This window comes from Paramisgurnus dabryanus, chromosome 19 (genome assembly GCF_030506205.2).
Source record: "Paramisgurnus dabryanus chromosome 19, PD_genome_1.1, whole genome shotgun sequence".
Classification (NCBI taxonomy): domain Eukaryota; kingdom Metazoa; phylum Chordata; class Actinopteri; order Cypriniformes; family Cobitidae; genus Paramisgurnus; species Paramisgurnus dabryanus.
In genome coordinates, this window is record NC_133355.1 from 35,969,297 (window position 1) to 35,988,535 (window position 19,239).

The 19,239-nt window shown below is 41.6% G+C and overlaps 2 long non-coding RNA genes across 2 annotated transcripts in view; both read left to right on the top strand.

The window, feature by feature from the left end:
- Positions 1–19,239, top strand: part of LOC135780050 (uncharacterized) — a 494,904-nt gene that overhangs the window by 175,920 nt on the left and 299,745 nt on the right. The gene's annotated exons all lie outside the window — the stretch shown is intronic.
- On the top strand, positions 13,265–14,258 carry LOC135779903 (uncharacterized). Its single transcript, XR_010544904.2, has 4 exons — positions 13,265–13,391; positions 13,490–13,622; positions 13,705–13,805; positions 13,916–14,258. It is a non-coding gene; the product is annotated as an uncharacterized lncRNA (long non-coding RNA).

Consider the following 19,239-nt stretch of genomic DNA (forward strand, 5'->3'; position numbering starts at 1 on the left):
GACTCCTGAGACTTAGGTCAGAGGATAGTATTCATACTGTACCATAATTTATTTCTTATTTCATGCCCATATTAAAATAGTCAGTGTTGCTTTTTTTGCAGCATGCTATAGTGTACTGTCCTGCATGAAAGTAAATTAATTTCAGAAGACATGATTCCTTTTTCCCATCTTTTAGGTACTCTACAGTACATATCTTCCAGATGTCATTTTGGCCCCCTCAAGGGACCTACCATCTTACTTCCCAATATTCCATTCCAAACCAGCCTTGTTTGAACATGATGGCTATTCACCAACAAAGAATATACTATTTAGTGTATTATGGCATGTCGATGAATAAAACTGTTTGAAAACTATGTGAAGGTCACTGTAAATGTAGTAATTTTGAAAGCTTTAGTTTGAGGGTGGGGTTGAATCCACTTTTATGCACTGAAGGATCCCATATTGAGGGCTTCTTGGTATTACAGATACACCAGCATGTTTGCTTCTTAGGATATGGCATTATCCTAATATTTTCCTTTCATATGGTCAAATCCTGTACATAAATCTTATAATAATTCAATGATTATAAATTGTTATAGGAAGGAAATAAATAGCTTTTTTAAGATAATGCACACCTTTTTTGCAAGTGTTTGCAGTTTCATGATGAATTTTTATGAGTTTTATACATTTTTGCATCAGTGATTCTGTGATCAACCCCGTGGTCTATTTAAGAATTCCGTGAACGTGCACTTATCCTAGCTAGCTACACCTGGCTTGACATAGCGGATTGCCCTATTGAATATGTTTGCTGGCCCTTTTGGGATTTTACCATTAATAAACCTTCAGCACATGGATTCATCTCTCACTCGCTTTCTTTAAAGCAACCCCTTACAGAATAATCAGCCATAAACCGGAATCCAGCAAAGGATTGTAATTTCCCACCAGCATCATGAGACCTTTGTTTGCTCTGCTTGGACTACGACAGAACCATAGACCCATTGAAGAACATGTTAAGGACTTCCTGGAGTTAATTGATCAAGTACACTATGATGATGACACGTTGGAACTCATTTTTTATAATGCTCTGGACGAACATTTACGCTTATGTATGCCACACGATATGTCTGTCTGGTCTCTGGAAAGGTATATTGACTTTGCTTTGTTGCTGTGTGGCTCACCCTTCATTGTGGGTGTTGTGGATAACAAACCAGGGAATATTCACAACCCACCTAGCCATGTCATGTCTGTTCTGTCCATGCCTGTTCCTAAAATGGCCGCCACCATGTCCGTCCCTAAAATGGCCGCCACCATGCCTGTTCCCAAAATGGCTGCCATCATGCCTGTTTCTGCACCTGTTTTTGAGAGAGCTACCACCATTCCTGCACCTGTATTTCAGAGAGCCATCGTCACCACCACGCCTGCACTAATGAGGGCTGTTTAAGGGGTTGTTCACCCTGCACCTGCCATCAAGATGGCCAACATGCCTAAACCGACTGCCACGGAGGTATGTTTCAGTAACTTTCTGCTTCCTGAATTTGCCATGGTCCTGTGGTGCGTGTGGTCTGCCTTCTGCTCTTTTGTTCCCTATGTTCATCAAGACCCTGAATCCCCTGTGATACAATTGTTACAAATACTCACACATACCCACTCAGATCCTCAAAAATTACAATACAGTCCCATAAAATAGAGATATTGTGTGTGAGTGTGTGTGTGTACTCACAACTCTCCCTGGCTCAGCTTCCCCTCTGCTGGATCCTGCTCTGCTTACTGATTGTACAGCTACATATGCATGAGAAGAACATAAGTAATAAATATGACTAAGAATAATTCCTTTTTTAATTCAATCTGTGCTTCAGTCAGGTTATTATCTAGTATGTGGAACTATTGCATTTTATCCTATATGTAAATATGTAATATTGTGCTGTATTTTTCTAATAAAGCTTTGATTGATTGATATGCCTACCCTGCTGAAATTGAGAATGGGAATTATGCTGGTCTATGCTGGTTTTTCCAGCAGGGTAATATGATTGCCTACCCAGCCCTGCACACTGCCCCTGTACCTATCACTGTTTTTGTATTGGTTCCATTCTCCTCCTCTTATTGCTCTGCTTTCCTTCCTCCTGCTCCTCCTCCTCATCAATATGACTGCAGGGATCATCATCAACCTGTCCCTCTCCATCATTGACCTTAACAGCTAATATACAGACATACAGGGATTCCTTAGACCATTTTACTGTTTGTACACAATGATTACGTGGCAACCTTTGCATGCGCATGTTGGCAATGGAAGTATGGCAAGAATCTGCAGTAAAGCAACACAGACAGAGAAATGTATTTTAAAAAGTTGACTTTATCAACTTTTTTCAACACAGCTACCAGATCCGTGTACTATAGTGGAGTGGAAAGAAGACGTTAGCAGATAGCCAAATATAAAGTGACCAGATGGATATTATTAGTGCAGCCAAACGCAACAACCAGACATTTTGATGCTGGGAAACCGTTTTGATAAACTTTCTGAGTTGCTAACACGTTAGAACCACTTGGGAACAACACCACTTCTGTTGCCAAAATGCACGCGCAGGCTATTTGATCAAGTGGGCTGTAAAAGGGTCTAGACATTATGTAGCTAAGCCCCTTTTCAGCACTGCACTAGTTGTCTTTTAAATACATATTTTGTTTCAAATTATTGATTTATTTGGTAGGTAGCAATGTAATAAGCGGGATAATGTAAAGCGAGGCGGTTCTTATAGATGGATTTCAGTCATGTGACCTTTTACGTCATGCCGCCATCTTGAGGACCTACCGAGTACCAGTAGGTTATTGACAAGCATTGGCTACCTTGCTACGATTTACGAATTTCTTATCTTTTACTGTCTATGATTCTTACGGATACAGTAAAGGGCTACGAAAGACAACATGTCGCATCTCGACTGCCATAAATCCCTCCTTACGTCGCAATTGGAGATCGATACATCTTGACTGGGAAGAAGGCGGCGAGCGGAAGCCAAATCATCCAAAGTCAGTTGTTCAAAACCTTCTTTTTAGTTAACTCTGTGTTCACAAACAATGTTCTCAATGCTCAAGTTCACATGTAGAGACACAGGCAATACTTCGAGCAAAATATCATGTTGTGTTGAGCCTTCTTAGTGTTGTTAAAATAGCGATTTTGATGCTCACAACATATTGAAGGCATAGCTTCTAGTTCTTTTGCGACCACTTCAGGTCCTCAAAATGGCAGAAGACAAGTGAGTGACATCAGCTGCTATCCATGTATCCATACACCCCGTCAGGCTGTTTTAAGCTTTGCGTGGGGTCCTGATCAGCCTGTCGGGCTTGTATTCGCTATAACAACCGCCTTACTTTACATTATCCCTTATATATGCCTATATTTAAATGCAAATATAAATGATTTCAGTGTATAATAAATGCATCACTAATCGTGCACCTGTCCTGTCCATGCTGCTGGTCCTTCCTCATCTGCATCTCCTGTCAAAGCACCCTTTTGACTGCGAAAAAGGTCTGTTAATTTGGCTCATTTAGCTGCCTCTTGTGCCAACATGTTAATTTTTTCAGCCCCACCCATTTCTTTCTCTTCTTTTCTTGTTTTCGCAATTTTTACCATCTGTCTATATTAAATTCACACACAAAACCAAACTTGACCAAAAGTAAACTCTTTTGATCGGCGCCTTTGAGCCAATTGGATGTCAGGAAAAACGAGGATCAGTCCAAGTTGGGAGAGGCCACTCTTATTCCCCCTCAAGATTGGAAGTATTGGTTTGGCCCGGCCTGAAACACACACACAAACACACAGACAGCGTTTCGCTGTAGCTGAGCGGCCGGTTAGGCCGGTACAGTAGCGCATCCTAAAAAAAACTTACTTAATTCCCGATGGCCAGTCCGCCCCTGCCCATGCCTGGTTTTGGATTCTGTGATTGTATTCTGCATGCCCTGACATATTTGCCTGTTTTGTGGATTTTGCCTGTTTTGCCGCCTGCCCTGAACTATTGCTTGTTTACTGGATTACGTTTTGTGGATTGCCCTATTGGATATGTTTGAATTCAATTCAATTCAATTTTATTTATATAGCACTTTTCACAATTGTTAATTGTTGCAAAGCAGCTTTACATGAGTAGATGTAGAGGAGAACACTGAAAATCAATACATAGTATAAGAAGTAGAATATAGCGGCTAAGGATAAACCGTGTAAGCGAGCGTATTAATAATGTAACGTATACAGTAAAGTGCTAGTTAAGCCAAAGTTGGCTGACTCTCCCTGGGACTAAAAAAACCCCTAAGAGAAAACCCAATGGGAAAAAATCCTAGAGGGACAAAAAACCCTAGGGAGAAATTAATATTTATATATATATAGACACGGTAGGGATAGGAAGCGGGTAAGCGGATTAAACTGGTTCAGCCGGTGGTCGTGCATCCAAGAGTCTCCTAGAGTAGATCAGTGGTGCGATGACCTTCACAGCAACAGGAACTGGGTCTGTTTGTCTCATTGTCCTCGGGGTCGAGGACGAGACAGGGAGACAAAAACAGAATTCTATTAGCGTAGGGGCCGTTCGCATGTAATGCAAGTGTCATACATTATAGTGGTTTAATTCAGCTCGGTTCCAGACAGGCTAACTATTGCGGCAAGAGTAAATTACCCATATGAGGTATGTGAGTGCTTTGTTCTAGACAAAATAACTACAGCAGGAAAAGTACTTTTACTAGACATTCTATGTGAATGCTTTGTTAAAGAAGAATGTCTTAAGTTTAGATTTAAATTGCTCGACTGTGTCTGATACTCGAACATTATTTGGTAAATCATTCCAGAGCTTAGGGGCCAAGTAGGAAAAGGATCTACCACCTTTAGACACTTTTGATATTCTAGGGATAATTAAGTAACCAGAATTTTGTGATCGCAGTTTACGTGGTGGATTGTATTCTGATCAACCTGATCTCACGAATTTCCGTGGCATAGTCACGGAATTTTGTGCTCATTTTTCCGTGGCATTCTCACGGATCTCCGCATTTTTCCGTGGCCCTGCTACGGACTGTCTTTTTTCGTGGCATTCTCACGGATTGGTTTCTCAACTGTTTTGTCCTATTTTCTTACCATTTTCGCTTCGGTTTAGGGTTAGATTTACATGAAATGACATCCCTACCCAAACCCAACTCTAACCCCAACGCCAGGCGACAATTGTTTAAAGTTTAGAAAATATAAAAGAATAAATCAGAAAAAATTATATAAACCAATAGTTAAAGTGACATACTAATGCAAACACCAAATCTAACCCTAAACCGAAGCGAAAATGGTTTGAAAATAGGAAAAAGCAGTTGAGTAACCAATCCGTGAGAATGCCACGGAAAAAGACAGTCCGTAGCAGGGCCACGGAAAAATGCGGAGATCCGTGAGAATGCCACGGAAAAATGAGCACAAAATTCCGTGACTATCCCACGGAACTTTGTGAGATCATGTTGATTCTGATAGTAGTTCTTTAATATATGAGGGCGCTAGGCCATTTAAGGCTTTGTAGGTGATTAGTAATATTTTTAATTGTATGCGATATTTAACTGGTAGCCAGTGTAAAGATGCCAGAATTGGACTAATGTGGTCATACTTTTTAGATTGAGTAAGCACTCTTGCGGCGGCGTTTTGAGCCAGCTGTAGCTTGTTTACCTGATTTGCATTGCATCCCCCGAGTAACGAGTTACAGTAGTCTATTCTAGAGGTCATAAAAGCATGGATAAGCTTTTCTGCATCTGATGAAGACAGCATATGGCGTATTTTTAAGATATTTCTAAGATGGAAGAATGCTGTGCGGCAGACGTTGGAGATATGACTATCGAAAGATAGATTGCTGTCAAACATTACGCCTAAATTCTTAACCGTGGAAGATGGCACCACCGTGCAGCCATCTATGGGCAACTTGTAATCTGACATATTATGTTTGGAGCGATTTGGTTCAATAATAAGTATCTCAGTCTTATTGGAGTTTAGCATAAGAAAGTTATGTCCCATCCAGTCCCTAATATAACTAATGCAGTCTGTTAGCTTAGCAAACTGGTGGGTTTCGCTAGGATGTGACGAGATGTAAAGCTGGGTATCATCCGCATAGCAGTGAAAACTTATGTTATGTTTCCTGATAATGTCTCCTAGAGGTAACATATATAACGAGAATAGGATAGGGCCTAGAACTGATCCCTGAGGTACCCCGTATTTAACGGGGGAGTGATAGGACTCTTCCTCATTTACATAAACAAAGTGATATTGATTGGTTAGATACAATCTAAACCAGGCTAACGCCTGACCACTGATGCCAACATAGTTTTCTAGTCTATTGAGTAGGATTCTGTGATCTATTGTGTCAAAGGCTGCACCAAGCTCTAGTAATATAAGGATTGAGATTTCACCACGGTCGGATGTTAATAGGAGGTCATTTGTAACTCTAAGCAGCGCTGTTTCTGTGCTATGGTGGGGCCTGAATCCTGATTGGAACTTTTCATATGTGTTATTATTCGCTATGAATGTGCGTAGCTGGCTTGCCACTACTTTTTCTAAAATTTTAGAAAGAAAAGGTAGATTTGAGATTGGTCTAAAGTTATTAAGATCTCCCTGGTCAAGGTTTGGTTTTTTAATGAGCGGTCTAATAACTGCTAGTTTGAAAGCTGTTGGAACATATCCTAATTCTATCGATGAGTTAAAGATATTTAGTACCGTGTCGTACACTACATGAAATACCTCTTTTAGTAATTTTGTGGGAACGGGGTTTAATATACAGGACGATGATTTAGATGACGTTACTAATTTAGAGAGCTCTTCTATTGTAGTAGGTTTAAATGACTCAAGATGTTCGTATGATAATCTAGTGGTAAATGTACTATTGGGAAGAGTGGTGGCTCCTTGCGTAGTTTCTATGTTTTCCCTAATAAACATAATTTTGTTAGTAAAGAAGTTCATGAAGTCGTTACTATTGTGTTGGAGTTTACTATTGGTTTCTGTTTGTTCTTTGTTTCTAGTCAGTTTCGCAACTGTGCTAAAGATGAAACGAGGGTTGTTATGATTTTCTTTAATAAGCGTACTGAGATAGGTAGATCTGGCGGTTTTAATAGCCTGTCTGTAGTGTTGAACACTCTCTTTCCATGCTGAACGCCATACCTCTAACTTTGTGTTTGCTGGCCCTTTTGGGATTTTACCATTAATAAACCTTCAGCAGATGGATTCATCTCTCACTCGCTTTCTTTAAAGCAACCCCTTACACACATATGCCAAGATCCATTTTGATAAAGGGACATATATGTCATATATTACATTTCCGTATGAGAAAAGCTTGAGTTGATACTTTTAACTTTTACAGAAGTCTTTTTAAACTCTAGAATCTATACTTCTACCTGAGGAATGATTGTAAATACTTTTGACACTTCTAGATCTGTGTGTTTATAAAGTGCATTTGTTATAGCAAAAGAAGCAGAGTGAATGTGATTTGAAGATGTCTAGTCTCATGATGCACTGTTCACTAGGTTCGTTTACATGCATGCAAATATTAAAGTATTGATGGCTAAATCGTATTGAAAAGCCTTCATGTAAACACCTTAATCAATACAATTGAGGTAAATCAGATGCAAATTGTGTTTAAGTTTACATCTTATATTTATTTCAGTTTTACATCTCATATAATTCTTGTCACAGAAACATGCAATAGCAAGGCAATGGCAACATATTACTAAGGTAATGGGGTCACTCGCTGTACATTCTACAGCATTCATGTCTTTTATAACATTACATAAAGCAATAAAATAGCATTGTGCCTTTTGAAAATTGTGTTTTCATTGCCTATATCTGAAAACCTCTTATAAACACCTTTCTCCAACTCAACTTTGTACATTTATCTAGAGATAAAGCATGAGATGAGAGATGCTGTGCGCTGGGTGGCATTGCAAAAACGTCTCGGGTTACGTATGTAACCCTTGTTCCCTGAGAAGGGAACGAGACGCTGCGTCGCCATAGAGACGCTATGGGAACGCCTTCAGGTGTGAGTGCGTCTGAATGTGTATATCAAATCCAACCAATGGTGGGGCGTGACGTCACCGGCAGGGTGACGCAGGAGCCGGAAAGCATAAAAGGCGACGTACAACCACGCCCACATTATCTGAAATATTGCCGAAGACGGCTTACAGGTACGCAGGAAGTATGGCAAAGGAGACGCAGCGTCTCGTTCCCTTCTCAGGGAACAAGGGTTACATACGTAACCCGAGACGTTCCCTTTCGAGGGAACTCGCGCTGCGTCGCCATAGAGACGCTATGGGAACGCTATACCCAATCCGCCAGACTACGAGTGCCTGTCTGTGTGTAAAAAGCACAACTAAGACCTAAGCACCAAATATCCAGGAGTAGGAGTGAGATCCAACTCATAAAACTGTACAAAAGTGAGCGGTGAAGACCAGCCTGCCGCATCACAGACATCCTGGACAGAGGCACCTGCCCACAGGGCTTTAGATGCTGCCATACCTCTAGTTGAATGCGCTCTGACGGTTAAAGAAGAGGGCCGTACAGAGGCTTCATAAGCAAAAGAGATAGCCTCGACTATCCATTTACTGAAAGTTTGCCTTTGTGGCCAGGAAACCTTTCCGGGCCGAACCAAAGCACAAAAATAACTGCTCTGCTTTCCTGAACTCCGCTGTTCTGAGCACATACATGTCCAGTGCTCGTACTGGACAGAGTAAATTAAGTTTTCTTTGGCTCGCGTCCTTAAATGGTGGAGGGCAGAACAACTGCAAGACTATGGGGCATGGTATGTTGCTCAAAACCTTCGGAACGTAGCCCGATCTAGGGTATAGAAAAACCTTTACCATGCCTGGAGCGAACTCGAGACAGGTTGGCGAAACTGAGAGAGCCTCTAAATCTCCTACCCTCTTAAGGGAGGTAATAGCTAGGAGAAATATAGTTTCCAGAGTAAGAAACTTTCTGAAATTATATCAATGGCTCAAATGGTGCCCCTGATAAGTCCTCCAGGACCAGAGACAGATCCCACGCAGGGATCCTAAAATGACTCGCAGGCCTCAGCCTCCAAGTGCCAAACAGGAAACGCATGAATAGATGGTCTCTACTTAATGAGGGACCGACCACTAAGGTATGAAAGACAGATATAACTGCCACATAAGCCTTAATGGTCAAAGGAGGCAGCCCTGCTGCAAACTGCTCTTATAAAAACTCCAGAACTGTACCAAGGGGCAGATAACTGGGTCATATAAGTGCTCTTGGCACCACGTAATTAAAGTCTTTCTTCAAATGTGTACAATTTCCTGGTGGAGGGAGCTCTGGAAATAAAATAGTCTGCACAACCTCAGTTGAGAGACCCATTTCTATGAGTTTGTCCTCCTCAGAGGCCAGACCCAAAAACTCTAGGCAGGGGTAAAACACAGTGCCCCTTGCCTGAGACTACCGATCCCTCCAGATCGGCCCCTGAAATGGGGAGCCGTCTAGGAGGGAGACCAGGTTCGAAAACCACACTCGGGTCAGCCAACACGGGGCTATGAGCAACAGCTGCGCCTGTGCTGCCGGACCCTCTCCAGAACTCCCGGGAGCTGAGCAATTGGGGAAAAACACACAGGAGGCCCTCAGACCCTTCCTGTGTCATGGCAACCAGTCCGAGTGGGACTGGGTGAAAAAGAGAAAACCAAAAAGTACAATGTGAATTCTCCTGAATTGCAAACAGGTCAGCTTTCGCTTGGCCGAACCTGAGCCAAATTTGCTCCCCCACATGTGGGTGGAGTCTTCATTCCCCAAGCTCAACGCCTGCCGCAGCAGAACGTCTGCTCCTTGTGGACTTACATAGATTTTGACCTTATGGTCTTCCATAGCCACTTCCCGGCCTTAGAGGGATGCATCCGTCGTAAGCCTGATGTGACGACCTTGAGCCCCCGATATTGGCCTTCATGGGAAAGGAACCATGGTTTCTTCCATAATACTAAGGCACAAAGCATCTGCGTGTGACCTTGATCATGAGAAACGGGTTGCCCCTCAGGGAACCCCATGGTTAAAAGGATGGTTTCTTTACGAGCAGGAGACAACCGTGCCTGCAGTCATTGAAATCCATACCACGGCCAGAAAAGAGGTCCTCTGTGCTGGAGAAACATACTTTTCCTGGCGTTTATTTGATGGGACATTTTTGTCCCTTTTGGCTTTCCATAACTGATCACAGCTAGAAAGGGATGCGTCTGTCATTAATGTTTTGCGACGACAGACCGCACCTAACTGGGGGCCTGTAAACAAATACCCAAAAAAATTTCCATATTCTTAGGGCACGAAGACATATGCGCGTAACCCTGAACATGTGAAAAAGCCAACACTGGCCTTTTTTGAGAAAGGAACCATAGTTTCTGCCATAATACTAAGGCACAAAGCATTCGCGTGTGACCTTGATTATGCAAAAACGGGTTGCCCCTCAGGGAACCCCATGGTTAAAGGATGGATTCTATACGAGCAGGAGACAACCGTGCCTGCAGTCGTTGAAATCCATACTACGCCCAGAAAAGAGGTCCTCTGTACTGGAGAAGCACAATTTTCCTGCCGTTTAGCTGATTGGATATTTTTGTCCTTTTGGCTTTCCATAGCCGATCCTCAGCTTAACAGAAATGCATCTGTCATTAAAGAGCACCTATTATGGGATACACGTTTTTAAACATCATTTTGTGTGTAAGTGTGTATTAGTACATGCTAACGATATTCAAAAAGTACATACCTCAAAGAAAACGATGACGCGAGTTATCGTCTCTAACGTTCGAGGACTACAAAAAACACTCGGATTGTAGGCAACAGTTTACTTCCTGGGATTAGTGACGTAGATAAGACCAACATTATCATAGTTCAGCCCTCTCTGCTTTGCTTGGGTACGCCCTCAAAGACGAGGGTGGGGAGCGCCGAGTCAGAAGAGAGCTAAAATGGCGGAGGTTGGGAGTCCCTGCTTTTACTCTGTTTGCAAACTCTTGTTTCATCGTGTAAGCGATTAAATTTCTCGAGTAGACGCTGTCTCTTTAGATGCAAGGGCAAAATGGCACTTTATGGACTTCCACAGAGGACATCATGTTTAATACGGTTCCGGAAAAATCCAGTCAGAAGTTGTTCACGGAGTTTTCACAATAACTGCTTCTCATGAACCGAAGCTGGATTTGCGCGACGTCTCCTCCTGAAAGTTGGATTGCTGTGCACTTCTGGATCACAGGCTGTAAGTATTCACGTTTATTATTTGCCTTTTACTGTACATTACGTAACCGGTAACCGGAGATTAACATAATGTGCGTGTAGAGCTAAGCTTGCAAGCGAACTGTTTTGTGTTGTAATACTGTATTTCATAAACAACGTACCATATTTACACACGTGTATGTTGAATTATGCAGACTATCGTTTTTTTTTATCGATGTTGGTTAAGACATGTTTACAAACTTGCTAAGTTACCAGCTTAACTGTTACCGGTAAAATTTGTTCTCATGATCAAACTCAAGAAACTCTAAGTACAGATGATTTGTTTAAAGTTATATGTATTTTACTGTTGTATTTACTTGAAGCTTTCTTAGATTTTGAAACGAAGTAAACACGTAATGTGTGTTGCTAATGTTGGGCCATGTAATATGTAATACATTAACGTTTTAATGAATAGTCTAACGATTTATAGTCATGGTACTCTATTGTTATAATATGTCTTTTTGACTGAATACTAGGGCCGGGACTTTAACGCGTTAATTAAGATTAATTAATTACACAAAAAATAACGCGTTAAACATTTTAACGCATTTTAATCGCACTTATTAACGGAGTCATTCGTAAATGCTGCAGACCCTGTTTTAGTTCGAGAACTCCGGAGTTGTGCTGCAGTTTAAATAAAAGTAGACGGAACCTAAACGAACAGCTGATTTTAACGGGACAACGCATCAGTTTCAAAGTAAAAATTATTTATTCTGGTAAATGGAGGTTTGCAACGGAGGTTTTGCCCAATAAACATCTACCAACAAACTACAGATTATTTTAACATGTATCCTAATGTCTGTTATATGTTAATGTTTGAGTATTGCTGGGTTTAAATATTGTTGTAATGTTGTTTTGTTTCAATTTAATTAGCTTATTGCGAGTTTAATTTAAGTTTTGTTTGCTACTTTAAAATGAATTTCGTTTCAAATAATTTGTCTACTAATTATAAACAATGTTTTGTTGTTAGGTTTTGTGAATATAAATTAAAAAGAACATTAAAAGCAACACCGTGCATCTCATTGATGCATATGCTACCGAATGCCAAAACATGCAATGAGTAGCCTATATCACTTAAAAATCAGCTTGGCAGTCCCCAGAAATTACATTTACACGCGCATTTAGAGCATATAGCAGCACGTTTGATTTGCGGTGTGCTTAAGACTTTCAAAAATCAACTTCATATTAATTTTAATAGGCTACTTTGACGGAAGACACGCACAGAGAATAGCGACGGCAGGTAAAGGAAAAAAGTTAAATGGTGTTTTTCTGACGAATAGAGTCAGTTTGTAAGAACATTTTTAAATGGACTATAAGATCATCAATATGAACTCTGAACAATGAACTATTATAAACATAACAGCAAGAAAACCTGAAGAGGATCTTGCAACATTAAAGAAACAAGCATTTATGTAGGCTAAAGCTATATATCACCTCTTATTTTTTAATTTTGTTAAGTTTCAATGGTAAGACTAAAAGCGCGTACATTATGCAGCGCTTTTCACATCTGAATCCCACTTAAGAAAACTATAAACGATGTGCAACTTAAAAATGTGCATAATATATTTTTTATATTTTAATTTTAATATAGGCTATATAGTATATTATGTTTTGTTGTTTTTATACGTGAGGTGGGGGATCCGCGCAAATAGGTACCGGAACACAGACAGTCAAAACAACACATTAGTGTTGATTCTGGGACAACAAACTGCGTCATCCTGGAATCCACCCATCTCTGTGTTATTATTGAAACAACACATTTTGTGTTACTTTTAACACAACATGTTTTATACTTGAACACAAAATCAACACAAAATGACACATAATGTCTTAAAATTACACATAATGTGTTAAAAGCTTACCGCACAATGATGTGTATAAAATTAACACATCATTTCTAAGAGTGTATACTAAAAATCCATGTAAAAAAATTACTTCTTAATGTTCTCAGGTCAAATATTTATATGTGATTAAAATGCGATTAATTTAGATTAATTAATTACAAAGCCTCTAATTAATTAGATTAATTTTTTTAATCGAGTCCCGGCCCTACTGAATACATGTTTGTTTTATTTGTCTATATCCTAGATTCGCAGCTGGACACATCCTTCTACACTGTATGCAAACATGCAACATCATTACACACAGTACAAGGAGTCAGACTGGCATATGAGGAGCAAAGGTGTGTAACACAAATGATGTATTTAGCTAGTGAAACCACTACCAGTCTTAAATGTATAACTGATGATGACAAAGTTTTTTTTCTCTGCATAATCATAGGAACCCAGACAGTAGCATCGTTTCACAATGTTTCCATCACCATCATCAGTGGATGCCTTTGCCGTTCGTAGCCTGAGATTTCAGATTTGCAGCAAAAAAATTTGATTTTCTCATTTATTGGAATGCTATGCAGGTATTTAAGTATTTTAGTAACTGTGTTAAATAAAGTAGTATTTACTTTTAAAATAAATTTATGCTTGCTTATATTTTTACAGGTTGTACCTTGCAGCCATCCATTACAATGTCACCAAGCCGTAACAAAAGCAGGAGAGGGAAAGTACAAGGCTATGTTCCCAAAACACACAAATGACATACCGTAAGCAGTAATGTTTTATTTCAAATACATTCATAATTAAAAACTTAATGTATGAAGCAGGGAAATAAATGATCAAAACAAAAGATTTATTGACTGCAATATTTCTACAGTTATGTGGATGATGTGATCAGGCTTGTGTTTGATGAGGTATTTGAAGATAAGCTGAAGGAAACCCCGATTCCAATGGACCTGGCATCACAGTTTGAGAAACCTTCAAAGGAGGACGTGATTGCATGCCATCTTCAGTGCAGGGGTCGTCGGAAGCCAACATTCCAATCAGGAAGCTCCAAGCATATCTGGAGAACAACACACGACAGGATGATAACCCTAAAGTGTCATCTTAGATAGCACCAGCTGACAAAGCTTTGATATGCCATTTATCTCAATAGATAGCTGTAAGAAGTGAATTGAACAATTTTTGAAAGAATAGCACAATATGGTTACTAAAGTATGTTTATTTGTATATTGTTTAACATTTAAACATATATTTGTAATAAATAAACTGACTACTATATTTTCTTTAAAGTTACATCTTTTGTTCTTTTGGGTACTTTGTTACTATAATAATACTTTAGTGTTATTGGTTTAAAAATTTTATAAAACTTAATCTAATCCTTCGCCTCAAAGGCTTATAGTCGGTACAATAAATGTTCTGTGTGTAGGGATTTAGACAATTTGTGCAAAACCTGGATGATGAATCACACAGGTAAGAGGCCCTGGAACATGTTGCATTCTCCTTAAAACCTAGTAAGTAAAAACATAGCTGTCACGGATTTGCCAGGTCCTTCCACATACACTCCTCATCAACACCGATCACAATCTCCTGAATACTAATCAGCTGCACCTGTCACCTCTCATCAAGCCTTCCCTTTAAATACCACTCACAATCACACAGTCATCGTCCGGTCTCGTCACAAGTACTACTGTTCATGTGATTACCAGACTTACTAATTTCTGTGTCTTTTCAGAACTTCTCATCATCATCACCATCATCATCGTCGTGTGGATTACTTCTTCCCCAGTGTGTCTGTGTGTCTGTTATTACCTTCTGAGGATCAACATCATCCATTTCAACTTTGCATGTTCCATACATCATTCAATAAACTCTGTTATATTTTATATCTCTGCCTCCGTAGTCTTCTGTCAGTGACAGAAGACCGGACCATACAAAACTAACACCATGTCTCAACAGGACGCTTTCCAGAGCCTTGTGGACACCATACGCAACGAATTGCAACAGACACACCAGACCACTGCTACTCCTCAGGCTACCGTTAACACAGTTCCCATGGCCCATCCAAATCCATATTCTGGTGAAGCGAGTGAGTGCAAAGGATTTATTTTGCAATGTGAGCTTATCTTTGAGATGCAACCTAACCGTTTTCCCACAGACAGCAGTAAGATCGCTTTCATCATGTCTCTACTTACCGGAAAAGCGTTGCATTGGGCAGTCTCCATCAGAGAGCAAAACGGATCCGTTCTCCAATCCTACCGAGCCTTTAGTGCACATTTTCGGGAAGTTTTCGGATTTCCAGTAGGTGACAATTCCATCTGTGATGAACTGTATAATATGAAACAAGGTAATGAATCGGCAGCAGAGTTTTCTTTGCGTTTTCGCACACTAGCGGCTGCTAGTGGTTGGGATGAACGAGCACTCATCACTACCTATCGTAATGGTTTAAAAGCCAATCTTCGACTACAGTTAGCCACTTTTGATGACAACATTGGGCTCGAAAGTTTCATTCAAAGAGCAATCCGAACTGAAAACCGCATGCTGGCATGTAATCCCTCTCAATTTGCACTCTACCGCTCACCAGAACCGTCCCCTCCAGGACCAGAACCTATGCAGTTGGATTCCACTCGTATCCCACTGTCAGAGAGACAACGACGTATCAAAGAAGGTTTGTGCTTATACTGTGCCAGTAAAGGACATCTCATCTCCGAATGTCCCATCCGTCCACCAAGAGCATTGGTGAGTACTGTCCAACCAGAAAAGCACATTTACACTCCTCTTACTACGCAAGTGAAATTATCCTACCGTAATGTCTCTATTATAGTATCTGCACTCCTTGATTCAGGGTCGGCCGGGAACTTCATCTCTTCTCAGTTATGCAGACAGTACCACAAGAAAGAATCCATCGAGCAAAAATTAAAGGTACAGTCAATCACCGGAAAACCTCTTAACCGCTCTGATATCCGTCAACGATCTGGGGAAATCACTCTGACAGTGGGAATCTTACATCAGGAGAGAATTAAATTTCTGGTCCTGGAGAATTCCACCGCGGATGTGATTCTTGGAAGACCATGGTTGATGGAACACCATCCGGAGCTCTCTTGGGACACAGGAGAAATTAAACGTTGGAGTGATCATTGCTTTCCAAGATGTTTTCCAAACCTTCCAAAACCTCCTCATCATCGTGAAAAACTTCAGGTATGCAGCACATCCATTGAAAGCCCTAACAAGAATGTTTCGGTATCTATTCCTCCAGAGTACAAAGGATTTGAGGATGTCTTTTGTCCCAAGAGAGCTTCTAAATTACCACCTCACCGGCCATGGGACTGTGCGATTGACCTCCTCCCGGGTGAACCAGTACCTAAAGGTAAAATTTATTCATTATCCATACCTGAACAAGAAGCCATGGAAAAATACATCGCGGAGGCGTTAGAACAAGGGTACATACAACCGTCTAACTCCCCTGCTGCTTCTCCCTTTTTCTTCGTAACCAAGTAGGACGGCGGTCTCCGACCCTGTATTGATTACCGTGGTCTTAATAACATCACTCGGAAGTTTCGCTACCCTCTTCCTCTTGTTCCTACTGCATTAGAACAGCTCCGTGGGGCAACCATCTTCACCAAACTCGATCTCAGAAGTGCATATAATCTGGTCAGAATTCGAGCTGGTGATGAATGGAAGACCGCTTTTGTGACCCCTACTGGTCACTGGGAATATTTAGTGATGCCATATGGTCTAGTAAATGCTCCTTCCGTATTCCAAGACTTCATGCATACAATTTTCAGAGATCTTCTTCATCGGTTTGTGATTGTCTATATTGATGACATTCTGATTTATTCCAGTGATCCCAAGATTCATGTACAACATGTCAAGGAGGTACTACAAAGACTTCGCCAACACTCACTCTTCGTCAAAGCGGAGAAATGTGAATTCCATCAGTCACAGATACAATTCCTGGGATATGATGTCTCATCTAACGGAGTGAGTATGGACGAAGGAAAGGTAGCAGCAATCAAAACATGGCCCCAACCCAAGACGGTAAAGGAATTACAAAGATTTCTAGGCTTTGCAAACTTTTACCGTCGATTCATTAAAAACTTCAGCCAAATTGTTACTCCCTTGACATCTGCCTTAAAAGGTAAACCCAAAGTTTTGCCTTGGAATGATGATACTGCCAAAGCTTTCCAGCTGCTGAAGAAAACCTTTTGTGAAGCACCCATTCTTGTTCATCCAAACCCTAATAAACCTTTCATTGTAGAAGTGGATGCATCATCAACAGGGGTCGGAGCCGTTTTATCTCAGCAGCAGGGGAAAACATCTGACGTTCGTCCTTGTGCGTACTACTCCCACAAGTTCAGCCCGGCGGAGAAGAATTACGACATCGGAGATCGGGAATTGTTGGCCATCAAGCTGGCTCTTGAAGAGTGGCGCCACTGGCTAGAAGGTGCGCGTCATCCTTTCACCGTGTTAACAGACCACAAGAATCTTCAGTATCTACGTGAGGCAAAAAGATTGAATCCAAGACAAGCAAGGTGGGCTCTTTTCTTCACTCGTTTCCATTTTGTCATCTCCTAGCGTCCAGGTACTAAGAATTGTAAAGCAGATGCATTGTCAAGGATGTTCGTTGCAGATGAAGATCTCTCACCTCCAGAGACTATTCTCCCTGAGAAAATCTTCGTGTGTCCAATTGACTGGAGTCAGGAAGACGAGATCCCCGAAACCACAAATGTTCCGCCGGGCTGTCCCCCAGGAATGAAGTATGTACCCTTGCATCATCGAACATCTATCATCACAAAAGCTCATACCTCCGCTGGTACTGGTCATCCGGGTGCTCAACAAACCCTCTCCCTGCTTAAACATCGCTTCTGGTGGTCTAATATGGCAGAAGATATCAGAAGGTTCGTGAAAGGATGTAAGGAGTGCGCCATGGCTAAGACCCCAAGGCATTTACCCCATGGTAAATTACGTCCTCTTCCTGTCCCTCATCGTCCATGGTCACATCTAGGAGTGGATTTCGCCACCAATCTTCCTCCATCCAAAGGTAACACCTGTATCTTTGTTGTGGTAGATCGCTTTTCAAAGATGCTGCGATTAATCCCTCTAAAAGGTCTACCTACAGCAATGGCGTCTGCAGAAATCCTTTTCCAGCACGTCTTCAGATATTTTGGCCTCCCAGAAGACATCGTCTCGGACAGAGGTCCCCAGTTTATATCTAGAGTCTGGAAAGAATTCTTTAAACTATTAGATGTGACTGTAAGTCTCTCTTCAGGGTATCACCCTCAAACAAATGGTCAAACGGAACGCAAGATCCAGGAAGTTAGCCGTTTCCTCCGAACCTTCTGCCATAACCACCAGAACTCTTGGAGCCAGTTTCTACCCTGGGCCGAGTACGCACAGAATTCTCTACATCAGCAGGCTACAGGTCTCACGCTTTTCCAGTGCGTACTCGGTTACCAGCCACCCATGTTTCCTTGGACTGAAGAACCCTGCGACGTACCATCAGTGCAGCACTGGTTCCAAGAGAGCGAGAGGGTCTGGGACTCAGCTCACCATCACCTTCAATCCGCTATCCGTCGTCATCAACAGCAGGCAGATACCAGAAGGGCTCCAACTCCGAACTTTCAAGTTGGAGATAAGGTTTGGTTGTCTACTCAAAATATCCGTCTCAAACTACCCTGCAAAAAGCTGAGTCCCAGGTACATTGGTCCATTTACCATCATCAAGGAGGTCAATCCGGTAGCCTTTCAACTCCGTCTCCCTGCACACTACCGGATTCACCCTGTTTTCCATGTTTCTCAATTGAAACCATTTCACTCACCTGTCACTTCTGTTCCTCCCACAGGACTTGGTGAAGAAGCCCCCCCTCTTGATGAAGATGAGACCATCTACACCGTCAGGCAGCTCCTGGACTCCAGACGGCGAGGTGGGCGGCTGGAATACCTGGTGGACTGGGAGGGATATGGACCAGAAGAGAGATCCTGGGTTCCTCGTGATGACATTCTGGACCCAGAACTCCTCAGTGATTACCATCAAGCTCATCCAGACAAACCAGCTCCCAGACCCAGAGGCCGTCCTCCTCGGCGTCCTAGAGCTCAAGGGTCCTCAGGAGCGGACCCTCAGGGGGGGGTACTGTCACGGATTTGCCAGGTCCTTCCACATACACTCCTCATCAACACCGATCACAATCTCCTGAATACTAAT